The following is a 13,846-nucleotide window of genomic DNA, read 5'->3' on the forward strand; positions in this document are numbered from 1 at the left end:
CTCTGACAAAGTGCACGATGTCTGGACTGGACAAGCAGGATACAAGAAGAAAGACTGCCAAACCTTGCCAAGACAGGGTAAGATGGTTTAAAAAATTTTTCCTTCCTCTAAAAATGGTCTGTTAGCTACTCTAGGCCTTAGCCAAAGTTGGTTGCTTCAACATTGCAAATGAGACTTTGGGTGATTGCCCAGGTAGCCAGTTGTCTTTGTCATCTACTGCACATTTAAGAAACTGCTTGATTGCACTTCCTGCCTACTCAAGTAATATTATCTCCCTTCTCAGGCCTTCGATGGGGCTGAAGATTAGATAGTCATAGTTACCTTCCTCTTATGATATAGCCAAACCATTTCTAACACAAGACTTAGACTCTTCAGCATAGAATGATTATTAAAACATTTTATATAAGCTCCTTGCTTAATATTGTTTATGCTGGCTATAATTCTAATTTTATACTTGATATCTGTTCTTATTTTGTATTGGGTTTGGAATTCTCTTATTTAGACAAAAGGGGGAGGTTATGGGAAATCTCCTTCACCCAATGGCCTTTGGGAGGCTGGACCAGGTTGGGGCGTGACTTTTGGGTTCCCAAAAAGCCGCTGGCCTGCCCAATTCTCTCTCTTCTTCCTACGCACTACACCTTGAGGTTGGATCCATGTTCCTGTTCCGTGAGTTTTCCCCATTAATAAAGAAAGGCCTTAGAACACAGCATTTTGGAGTCAGTTTGGGATTATTTGACTCGCGTCACCCCTCTTTTATGCGTTCAGCTTCAATATTTAGTACAGGCTGGCCTTGAACTTGTGATCTTACTGTTTAGTCAGGTCAGAATTTTACAGGTATGTATTGTTATACCTGACTAAGTATTTTTTTAAAAAAACAGAAACATATTTTAAAGGGGGGATATCCATACTACAAGAGACAGTTAAGTACTTATGACTCAAAATTAACAGATGCTAATGTTTTGGTTTTAATATTCTCACTGGGCATGTTAGTGCATGCCTGTAGTCCCAGCCATTCAACATACTGAGGCAAGAGATTGCAAATTCAGGGTCAGCTTAGGCTTCACAGTGAGTTCAGGGCCAGCTGGGGTGATGCACTGAGACCTTGTCTAAATATAGAAGGTAGTGATAATAATAATTCTCTAATGCCTACACACAAAATTCAAAGTTAGATATATTAAAGTTTACCTCACAGCATCCCTCAAAGTCTTTCTAAAGTTAATATATATCTTTTCAATGTATATTTTTGTATTTTTATAACACATGCATAAGATACACTATTTGTTTTAAATGTTATAAATGTTATAAATACTATTTTACCATTTAAAATTCTATAGTTTCTTTATTATTATTATTATTATTTTATGTGCCTTGGTGTTTTACTTGCATGTATGTCTGCATGAGGGTGTCAGATCCTCTGGAACTGGAGTTACAGACAGGTCTGAGCTGAACCTGTCCACTGGAAGAGCAGCCAGTGTTCTTAACCACTGAACCATCTCTCAAGCCCCTATTTTTTTTTTTATCATTTTATAACTTTCCCCCGCTATGGTTATGACTATCTATGTGTTTAACACAGATGAAGTGTTTTAGGATACATTTCCCCTACCAATCGGCACTTAGGTGATTTCCAGTTTTTCTGTCAGTAGGAGCCATGGTGAAGTGAAGAGAAGCTTTCTGTTCACCTAGGATCCTTGCATGGAGGTTCCTTAGAGCTGACATCTACAAGCAGCAATGCTTGGCTGTAAGACTACACAGGTCTCCAGCATGTCCCAGCTCTGATAATTTCTTTTCCAAAGCAATTTTAGTACTTGTACACTAAATCTCACAAGTGGGAGGAAATGAGCTCCTAGATGCCCACATCCTTGCTAACACTTGATTTCATCGCCTACTGTTTGTCAGTCAGATAGGTATAAGATGGTATCTCCTTGTGGCTTCAGTGCACACTTTCCTGATCACTAGGGCAATGGAGCATCATCTCCCATAACACTTCCCACATGTGGCTTTCTCGAGTAAATGGTCTACTCATAGTCGTACCTCCCGCTCCTCCCTAGTTGCTTAACTTCCTAGCTCAATCATCATCAGAGAAGGTTCATCCAGCAACTGATGGAAAGAGAAGCTGAGACCCACAGGCAAACATCAGGCAGACCTTAGGAAATTCTGTGGAAGATAGGGAGGAAGAACTATGGGAGTCAGAGGAGCTAAGGACATCATAAGAAAACCCACAGAATCAACTAACCTGAGCTCATGGGGACTCACAAGACTGAACCAACAACCAGAGAACTTGCATGGGACTGACCTAGGCTCCTTGCACATATGTTTCAGTTGCGTAACTGTCTTTTTGCAGGACTCCTAACAGACGGAGATAGCACCCTTTCCTCCTACGGGGTTGCCTACTCCAGCCTTAATAGGAGAGGAGGTGCCTAGTCTTACTGCAACTTGATAAGCCATGGCTAGGAGGCCTGTCCTTTTCTGAAGAGAATGGAGAAAGAGTGGAGGTGAGATTGTGGGGAAGAACTGGGAAGAGAGGAGGAAGGGAAACTGTGATCGGGCTGGGAAAAATTGATTAATTGATAATAAAAAAGTGTTGAAGTAGCTCTTTATATATTTGGAATACTAATATTTTCTTGTTTAAATGGTTACAAATAACTTCCACCTGCATGTGATTATACTTAGGTCAATTACTTCTTCTGTCAGGCAATTGTAGCAAGGAAAAAAACCAATTCATCAATAAATCTAAGTAGTCACTACTCTTTTAATATCATTTCTCAAGGGTTCTACACTTTGTAGGTGAAATCATATTTTTGACAGCTTAGTCGTTTACTTATAAATAGTAGAGAGGACATAGAAATGTTTTCTGAGTGTTAAAACTACAAACCCAAATGCTCACATATGATGTACGATGTAAGAACACATTTAAGAAATACTCTCTTAGATCAGATCTTCTGATTAAATATATTAATATGTCACATGTTAATTAAAGAAAAGAATTAGTACTGTGCTAAGGAATGGAAGAAAATGAAGGGGAAGATGTGCTGGGGAAAGTCAGTTGTGCCTATTTCCACAGTCCAGGGTATTAATGTTGGCCAATGGATATGCAGTCAGATCTATGACCTCATTGATATTACCATGGGGAGAATCTTGGGGAGGAGGAATCCAACTTAGAGCTTAATAACATTACAGTAAATAATGAACAGAGAGGTTGCATAATAGACAGGCTAGAGACTGCCTGAGTTCAAATGTTTGCTCCACCATTCACAAATTGCCTTGGACAAGCTCTTCCTCCTCCAGAAACAAACAAAACATGAGTAATGGCGGTACCTCACTTAGAGAGTTGTTAAGAGGGTTGAATGAGTTAATAAATGTACCCAGCAAGCAGAAACTATTCGGTATGTTACCCAAATAGCCAAAATGCTAGGGAAAAGGCAGAAATACATAAAGACCAATGACCAAGAGCTGAGGGTAAACACAAGATTTAGAGAAGCATACAATGAAAGCAGCTCTGGGCCAACTCTGGAAGAAACCGACAAAAGGAACAGGATTGTCGCTTACATTCCTAACAGTGGTGACTGGGATAGGAAAGCAGGTCTATTCTGCGCTATTCTAGCCAGACCATACTCTGAAACTCAGCAAGCAGACAAAGAACATGAGGGCATCTGGAAAAGTGCCAGAGGACACATTAGTATATATCTGTGTAATCTGGGTGGCTGACTAGTCACGCTGCAATGGAAAATGGTGACAAGGCACCTTCTCTAAAATTCTGCCTCAATGACAGGAACTTAAGTGAGAGTAGCAATTCTAACTACCCTGCTGTTACTTGTTTTATTCTTTTGGAGGCAGGGTCTCTCTGTAGCCCAGACTGGCCTCCAACACACTACTCTACTGACCGAGTCTCCCAAGTCCAGGGACTACAAGAGCACATCACCATGGCCAGTCTGTGCTCTATTTTCAAACACTGCCCAACAGTAAATTTCTAGATCAAAAGTTCTTTACGCCTTCGGCTAATACTGTTGGCATAGGTGTTACAGACAGTTCCTCTGCGCCAGTTCCTTCCTTTGTTTCCTTCCTGCCCTTTCTGGTGCCCTATGAATGGAGACTTTCTTAGCAGCGGGACACTCCCTTCTGCTGTTTTCCTTTCCTATACTGAGCACCTTTCTCTTCCTCAGTTCAGTTTTGCCTCTGTGTCTCTACTTTCTCTTTTAAGCCTCTTTTCTCATAATCGCATGCCCTCTTCTTTTCCACGCCCCCTCTCCATCTGCCAGAAGCAGAAATGCTCATCTGGATGGGGAAATTCAGTCTGTACTCAGAAGAAAAACACCGTTTCCTCTATATCCTTTAAACAAACACATTCAGCTGGCTGCACAGGGAACTGATAGGTTTGCATGCATGCTCATATTCAGTTCCCCTTTGTGGCCAGTGAGGCTTGAAAAACACAGGACACAGGGGGTCAGCTCTTGTGGGTAACTATTACAAGGTTCCAAGTTGCTGTGGCAATTAGGGAGCAAAGACTAAGTAAACATATGTGAGCATCCTGGTCCAATGATTTGAGATTTATAATCCCCAAAGCAGTGAAGCTTTGAGTGACAGTGACAAGGACAGCCGAGGACGGTGGAAGCTCTTCCACCCTTCTGGAATGATTGTCTTTCCATCGATTTACCCACTCCCAGGGTTGAACCAACTACTAGAAGCTAGCAGGAACAGGCTTTTCTTCTAGTTTTACCGCAAAGCCAGATGAATGTTCCGGAAGCAAAAGAAAGGGAAGGCTATTAATACTGGATACAATTACAAAGGAAATGGCCCAGATCCATTGCACATTTAATGTAGCTTTCAATATGAGGAGGAACCAAAGCAGTGCGACAGCTCCAAGACCTGCCTGGGACATGGCAGGTCCTTTGTGAAGCACAATCTTTGCTCTGAGGAATGTTGCCGAGGAAACAGTGGACTCGAAGGTACACACACCTTATTAATCCCTAAGGAAGGAGCTAGCTTACTCTACGTGGAGGAATAAAACATAAAAGTCTAGTGAGCACACCAACTCTGAAAGCATATCAAAAGGAATGTGGTAGATGAAAATGAAAAGAATGTATCAAAACCAATTTCTAAAAAGGCGATAATGGATCTAATACATTTCTTTAGGAAAAATTGAGTTCTTGGAGCGAGTTTACTTGCCAGTTCTTTTGTCTGTCAGGTGGGCGGAGGGAATGTGTAGCTATGTGATAGCCCCAGGCAGGATGGGAAGTGGCGGGAGGACTGAAGATTTGGTGGCAAACCACATTTTCTCAGGGCTAAAACAACGTGTGTGCCCCTGATGCAGAGATGAATGGTAAGGAAGGATCAGGCCAGCTGATAGGCTACAGGAGGAAGTGAGGCCAGTTGAGGCTAAAGGGCATCTCTTCCAATACTTTCTTCAGAAGGTAAAATCTACTTTAAGATATATTTACGAATTATTTTCATTATAAGAATTTTAGTATTATCTGACTTTTCAAACTATATCCATCAGTTACCATAATTTTATTTTAAAAGTTAAATACCTGAAGACGGCCACAAAACCATCCCATGACAAAATGCTCGATTTTCTTTTCCTTTTCTTTGGGGGAGGGAGGTCTCATTTGTAGCTGACAGCCTGGACTCACAGAGATCCATCGATCTCTGCCTCCTGGGTGCTGTGCCATCACACCATCCTGTCAGACCTTAACCTCCAGGATAATTAGAGTCATGACGATTTCACAGAGGCAACTCTTATGATAGTCATTAGAACAAGACAAAACAAAAGCAAACCAAAGAATCCTTAAATGATCTAGCCTACTCATGGCTTTCATCATAAGGACAGAAATGACTGTTTTTAAAATTATTTTAATTTTATCGTATTTAAAGTGGTCTTAATCCACTAGACTAATGATATTTATAGATTTGTTAGGGCTTAAGAGGACGAACCCCACATTTTTCTATTTGCTTAGTTTCCAGCTGGAAATGAGTGCAATGTAGGCAGGTTCAGCTTGGGCTAGCAAAGGATTTGACACTGGTGATACACTGCCCTCTGGCGGCCAAGCTTTAAAGAAGCACGCAGCTTAGAGAGCTGCCCTGTTTAAAATTTAATGCAAGTTTTTCTCTTCAATTGTTTCCTACTAGGTATTTATTTCTGGAGATGCGCAAATCAAGAACATTTATTATTTCCAAGCATCAATGCTTTAGTTTTATGAAAGCATTACATTTCAGGTTGCTTTTCCCTGAAAGAAAAGGCAACAAGAAAATATTAGAAACAGTGCCGTGAACAGAGCTGTTCAAGGACAACAGCAATGAGCATGAACTCTACAGCATGAACGGGCTTACTGTGAGCCTTGTCAGTTTGGTTGCTCACCTTCCTGGACTTAGGGGGAGCTGGGAGGACCTTGGACTTAACATAGTGAAGGGAACCCTGATGGCTCTTTGTCTTGGAGAGGGGTGGAGTGGGGGTATGGGTGGAAGGGAGGGGAGGGAAGGGGGAGGAGGAGGGGAGGAGATGGAAATCTTTAATAAAAAAATGTGGAAAAAAAAGATTTAGGAAAAAAAGACTTGCTTGGAATGATGACTTGAAATTATTAGTTCAACTCTAACCTATCGTCACACATCAAAAGTTACCACAATGCAAGTGCCAACGGAAGGGACCCCAAGTTTAACAGGAATCAATGATTGCTAACACCCACTGGGTAAAGGGGGTAACATTAAATTCAGAATCTCAAAGCATGACCCTCAGATTACATGGAAAGTTGGCAATGGGTACAAAAGTAAGAACTGGTTTTGGTCCAAGGAGATACCTAGTCGGCCACCTTATCAAAAGCAGCAATAAGCACAAACCAGACTCCATGTTGTGCGCATGTGCTTTTTGTTTTGTTGTTTCTCACACATGCACACATACACACCATTGTTTTGGTTTTGGCTTTTTGAGAGAGAGACAGACAGACAGAAACGAAGAGAGGGAGAACATAAAGTTGGGTGGATAGGAAGAATTTGGGGGAGGGGAAAATATGATAAAAATATATGGTATAAAATGTCTTTTAAATAAATAACTAAGAACAATGCAGATTCTGGGAGTGCCATCCTATTTGATGTGAGTCAGGATAAAGTAGCAGTTAATACTTGAGGTCAAATCAAGGCCTTATATTAGTTGTGTTACCATAGATAATAAGTTTGTCTTCTATGAGCCTGTATCTACCATATAGAAAGTGGAAGAAATAATGGCATTTATCTCCACAATATCCTACAACTTCTATGTATGTATATGCATAATTATAAAAATGTAGTTAAGGGATTGTCATTTAGTATCAAATTCTCCTTTTCTGACCCTTACTCCCAGGACAGTGTCTCACTATATAGCACTGATTGACCTGGAACTTTCTATGTAAAGCCAGTTGGCCTCGAAGTCATAGAGATCCACTTGCGTCTGTCTCCTGAGTGCTGGGATTAAAGACCTGTGCCATCATGCCTGGCTATTAACAATTTTTCTAAGAGCAGTTTATGTAAAACATATTACTTCAATATTTGGGGCTTCCAGTGTGAGAAACTAAATTCAGACACTAACAGGTACAGGAAGGAAGACCTCATAACTAGTTCTCCCTCACCTTCCCTTGAAACCCCTCCCTGCTTTCCTTGAATAAAAGACAGGAAGTGACATGGAACACAGCCTTGATCTTCAGTTTTATCTAGAAATTCAAAAGAAGTAGCGAGTAATAAAATGGCCAGGAAACCCTGTTCTTGGAAAGAAGCAGTGGAGAACTCTGGACGCTGATGTGTGACTAATTACCTTAATTTCTCTGCCTTCCCAGCTGCTGTTTTGTGGTGTAATGTGTGCGTGTGTTTCTGGGTGGCAATGCAATAGGTCACATTACCTTTAGAACCTTGTCACATGCTTCATTTTCAGAAATGCCTGTTTTTCAGGAAAGAAAGTTTCTGTGAACACTGCAAAGACAGCACAGACATGGCAGTAACAAAGAGTTGCAGGTCCATTTCCATCTTTACCTTTGGCTTTCAAAGAACCCACAGAAAAGAATGGTTGCTTCTGAAACTGACTCAGTCCGTTGGAGTCTACCCCCCAGATTAGGTCAATTATCCACAACAAGGATTACAGTATGAGCAACCATCTCCTGAGAACCACCCTGTCCCCTCCAACAGTAAGAACTTGTACAGCCCACCTTGCTGAACCAGAACTGAGTCAACAATTTGTTGATCACAAGGTGATTCACACAAAGTACTGGCTACACCTTGACAAAGGCTGACAATTATGCATAGCTCTTGACTTCTTGCCTCACTTTGTCCTCCATTTAAAACCCATAGCTGGCCCAGAGGTGGTGGCGCACGCCTTTAATCCCAGCACTCGGGAGGCAGAGGCAGGCGGATCTCTGTGAGTTCGAGACCAGCCTGGTCTACACGAGCTAGTTCCAGGACAGGCTCCAAAGCTACAGAGAAACCCTGTCTCGAAAAAACCCCAATAAAATAAAATAAAATAAAATAAAATAAAACCCATAGCTGATGTCAGTAACCTGCAGAGGGACCTGGGGCCACTAGACACTTAACTGTTTCTATTTTTGATGTGTGCATGTGATTAACTCTCCTTTTCTTGCTCCTTGCAATTTTTCATTTGTTTCTTGAATTGGCATATTAGGATGGGTAGCCTACTCTGTTAGGGCTATTGGAGAAGGGGCTTGAACTCTAGGTAGAGATGGGTCTCCCATGATTACTGCTTCTTGTAATAGACATGAAGGCCTGAGAGCAGTAGAGCTGGAAACAGGGCTGTGGCCAGACACCACATCCTGAAGAGAACAGGAGGTTGAGTGAGCTTGAACAAACCACATCTTTGAGTAACAGGATTGCACTTCACTTCTAGAGCAAACTGCCTTGGGTAAGCACTGAACTGAACAATGCTTACTACCATGGCCTTCTTTGAGAGAACTCATGATTTTTAGTATGTAATGTTCTAAATGTGCACAAAATAAGATGTGTTCTTGTCTTGTATATCAGTTTCCCTCTTAATGCCCTGAGCTTCTGATTGGTCAGATGGACAATTTAAAAGGCCAGTTACAGCCAGATTAGATACTAGCATGAAGAGGCAAAAAAAAAAAAAAAAAAACTTCCCATTTGAAACACCTAAGTTCAAGTATGACTAAGTTATCTCATGTCCTCTGGCTTTTGGCTTTGATAGGTACTGGTACATGTGACCTTGAGCACCCTCCTGCTCCCCAAGTTCACATAGTCAGTAAAAACAGCTCACCATGGGTTGCAAAACTGAATGAGAACATAGCCACTTTCTGGATCATTCTTACTGAAGTACTTCAAAGGAATTCTGAAGCCACCTGACACACGCACCAAGAAAATTTAGCTCAAGGCAGAACTTGAACTTGGGGAAGATAACGTTTCCAAGAGGCAGATCATAGGATGAGAGCAGAACACTTTGTTTGGTCAGATGCTAGAAGAAGTAATCACATAAGAACATTTACATGTGGACAAATAAAGTAGAACTTTGAAGAGGTGAATGATGGGGAACACAAAAAACCAAAACAAAAAAAAATTTAAAAAAACCTCCTTGTAACAAAGGAACACTTTTTATTTCCTAGAGAATTTACAACTTGGCTTAATATTCTTGAACTGTCTCCCTGAGAAGTAACATTTTTGCTAGTGTATTATCACCTGATGTTAATTTTTTTCTACTACCTGAAATATTTTCTACTTCTTAGAAATTTTCCATCATTTTACTAGTAGATGTCACACTCGGTGCCCTGTTACTCCTCTGAGCCTCGTTTTCCACCACGAGTTCTCACAGTCTCTGTTCTATCCCTTCAGTTATTTTCACGTTTTTTCTGGAAGCACTTTGATTTACTGTTTCTTCCATTTTCTAATTCACAGAGCATGTGGAGTCTGTATACCACATCACATCTTCATGAATTTGAAGAAACTCCAGTTTATGGTTAGCCATTCTAGTTCTTTGACTTCCACATGCCACTAGAACCGTGGCAGAAACTCCAATAAATATCTGCGTGAACCCACACTGTTCAAGAAAAATACAGAACATTAAAGTACAAAACAGTCAACAATGTAACAATGGCCACTTTTTAAGGGATTGCCCATCTTGGGGAATTCAAGGGGGCTTGCTGGATATGCAAAAGTCCCTGAGTTCTATCCCCATTACTGCCAAAAGAGAAACAGCTTTTATAAAGGCAGGGAGAGGCTGGCTTTGCAGTGGGACAGTGAGGAGAAAGCCCATCCCTCCTTCCCTTGCTGACAGTCACCTTTGCCTCTTCTTCCTTTTGTTACTCTAAATGCTAAAGAAAAGTATAGCAAAATGATGAAGATGGTAATTGCCAAACAATTTTTAGATTTATAGATCCCAAACTTCTGGTGACTTTCAGATAACATCAGAATGTGTAGCCCTCCTTGTTCTTTTAATTCTCTGTGTCAACCAACATAAAGCATACAAATCGCTGTGAAGGTTAAGTAGAAAATTAGCATGTTTGTAACTAGCCCTAGATGGTTAAGGTTGATTAGTATGTTCTTGCCAGAAGGGGAAGGGAAATGGGCACAGAGCTTCCTGCCCATTGTACCACTACACAAGCCAGACTTTCCCTCCCTATAAAAGCCCTTTCTTGTAACTCAGTTCTCTAAGGTAGAGCATTGCTAATGATAGCCCTCTCCAGCTTCTCAGGATCAACCTTGGAATAAACCTGATTTTTCATCTTCTACATACTGGATGAATGGTAAGCAGATGGGGTGGAACTGGGTCTGGAAACAAGAAGTGGCAAAACTGGGCTAGGGATGTAGGTAGTTTAGTGGTACAGTGCTAATGTACATAGCTCTTATACATAGCTCTGGCTATGTGGATTTTCCCTTCACTTAGTGGTTCGCTCATAGACTGACTAAACAATCTTGCGTGTAAGCTTAACTTCATAATTGGCTATGACTATTAACTTGTTCTGAAACACATTTGCTACTTCCAAGGATCTCCAAATCCATCATAAAATGTTCGAACTGATGGACTCACTACTACTTCAACTCCAAATGAAGGCAGCACATTCCAACTTGAAGTGGAGAAAGAGTTGGTTTTAAACTGGGTTCCTGTCCCTGGGTATAGTCTGTGAACACAGTGAGCATCTCTGGGCATCAGCCTTTTCAACCTCAAAACAGCCTCCAGACCACTGATGACCATGACGTTTTAATCCAGCAGAGTGATGCTTGATTTGATCGAGCTGGCAAAACTAAGAAAACTTGACGTTTTGTTTTCCTCTACTCTTGGAAAAGAAGCAAAGAAGCCATCTGCAGACAATTTTGAAATTAAGCTTAAAGACAAATTTATATCGGTATTTTATTGAGTTACTGGAGAGCAGTTCCTTCTGTCATGCTCACAAAAAATAATTAGCTATGTGTGATTAAGTCTTTGAATGTAACTGCAGTCAATCACAATAGTCAAGCTAACTACTTCAGAAAATAATCATAAGGAAGTATACTAAATATGTTTATAGGTGGATTGCCCACTAACTTCCTCCCACTAAAGAAATAGAGAAATAAGCAATGTTTTTTTTTGTTGTTTTTTTTTGAGGGAAGAGGTAGTTGCTACATTTTCCATAACTATTGAATTTCTTCAATACCCTAATTTCCTTTTTGTCCCCATTGTAGTTGCTGTCATGCAAGACTATTCATACTGGTTAAGGATACTGGAAGAGTGAAGATCGGAGAATTGTGAGTCTGAAATTTGCACCACTAACCTGAACAGTACAATATTAGTCAGCATAAGCTTCTCATACAGGTAAGGATGATTCTCTGTTCAGTTTTAGCTTAACGATTAACTATAAATGTCTGAAAGGAGTCAAGTGTTTGAATTGTGAAATCTGATCGTTAAGTGAGGTAGTCAGCAGAGTGTCTAACTAGCCATGAGTATACCTGCTAGAGTTGTAGACATCCTCTCACTTGTCACATTAGCAGAGAGCCAGCATGTAGACAAACACTCTGCCGAGGGATGCATACTTGCAAACATTTTCTTGGAAGCAATTCTGTAAGCGCTCACTTATTTGACGTCTCAAGTTTAGTGGCATTTTACAAATTCTACAAACTGTTTTTCCAGTAGGTTTAGAATCCAAGGCTATTACTCAAGGGGACACAAATTTGGGAAACTGAAGAAGTGTTATTTGTTTCTGGAGAGACGCAACATCATTGATCCTTCTTGATATTCTCTTGCCCTCCTTGTTAGGGAATATTTGCTAAGGATATTCATGGTGGCACCATTCCCTCTGCTGCGTTTTAGCATGCAGTGCATTGTCTCTGCAGCAGGAGCTACTGCTTTTCATATAAGATGCTTCACCCCTTAAAAGAAGCTTTGGCCCTTCTGTACAATCAAATTCTCCTTTGAACAGAAGGATTTTACTTAATAAATGAACTGGTTCACTGAAATCTCTATTTGTCTGATTTTGAAATCAGCAATGTTACAGATTAGGGTTGCTTCTTAAGACTATAACTGCAGCACATTGCGGCTCAACAGCTGTAAAGGCACTCTGAAATACATGGTGCAATTTCTAAGCAAAAATTGTAAAAAATAAAATGAAGACGGTGCTAGACCTTAATTAAGGGTCTCAGTATTTGAATGCAGACAAACTGCACAGTCTTTAAGTCTTTCAAGAATGATAATGTATTAGGAAATAATCCTCATTTTTTATAAAATCTGGCATATAATTCTAAAGTAATCTAAGATACAGAAAATAATAAGACCACGATTCTGAAGAGGGATAGAGACTACAATAATACCAAGAGGCAGAGGTCAGAGGATGGAAAATTCTTTTCATGTTTACCATCCAAAGAATGAAGGGGATTAAAAAAAGAGACCCCGCTGTATGTCCTAAAAGAACAGAGTACGGCGACCGACCACAAGTTAATGGTGAAAACAGAGAAATGGTTCATTCTAAAGAGAAAGCACATTCCTTAAAAGGAAAAACTGCTTTGATAATTGCAACTTCGGAAGACGGAAATCATGATTCTTATTTGACTAGAACCCAGTAACTTTTCTGTTACCCTTACCTGAAAAAAGCAAATAAAGAAAAAAAAATAATTTTGTATATGATCCCTCAGTTTCTCTCATATACCTCTGCATCAAGAAAGATTTAAAAATAAGATATAAAAAAAGTAAAAAGCAGCTGGACTGTGTTAGTGGTGCACACCTTTAATCCCTTAACTAGGGAGGCAGAGGCAGGTGGATCTTTATAAATTCGAGGTCAACCTGGTCTAGAGAGGGAGTTCTGAGACAGTCAAGGCTACACAGAAAAACTCTGCCTTGAAAAACAAAACAAAAAAGTAAAAAACCAGGGCTGGAGAGATGACTTAGTAACAAGAGCTCTGCTTCCTCTGCCAGAGAACCCAAATTCGAGTGAGTCTCAGTAGCCACAGTAGCTCACAACCATATCTACCTATAACTCCAGTCCCAGGGGAGCCAACATTTTTTCGGGCCTCTGCAGGCATTGCATATACCTGGTGCATGGACATACATGCATGTAAAACACCCATGCATATAAAATAAAAGTTTTTAAAAAGTAAAAACCACAGTTGCATTTACATTGGATTAAAAACACTATGTCCTCTAAATAAACAAATTCTACAAAATACAGATACTAGATTACAGAGGAGGACACATTAGGGTATCTAGCTACCAAGCATACCAAGTATAGTTTTGACACAAAATTTAATTTACTGAAATATAAGAGTTTAGCACTATTTGGCAGGAGAGATTACTGATGACGTCGTAATGACCATGGGTTCTGGTCTTAATGTTTTCTTGCTGTTTAATTCAGGACCTTGTCTGAGTATTGTTCATTTGGAATTTTGGGTTTACTTCTGAATTATG

The 13,846-nt window shown here is 40.3% G+C and overlaps 1 protein-coding gene across 4 annotated transcripts in view; it reads right to left on the bottom strand.

The window, feature by feature from the left end:
- Cask (calcium/calmodulin dependent serine protein kinase) overlaps positions 1–13,846 on the bottom strand; it is a 331,839-nt gene that overhangs the window by 133,692 nt on the left and 184,301 nt on the right. The window lies entirely within an intron of this gene.

This window comes from Arvicola amphibius, chromosome X, assembly GCF_903992535.2.
Source record: "Arvicola amphibius chromosome X, mArvAmp1.2, whole genome shotgun sequence".
Taxonomy (NCBI): domain Eukaryota; kingdom Metazoa; phylum Chordata; class Mammalia; order Rodentia; family Cricetidae; genus Arvicola; species Arvicola amphibius.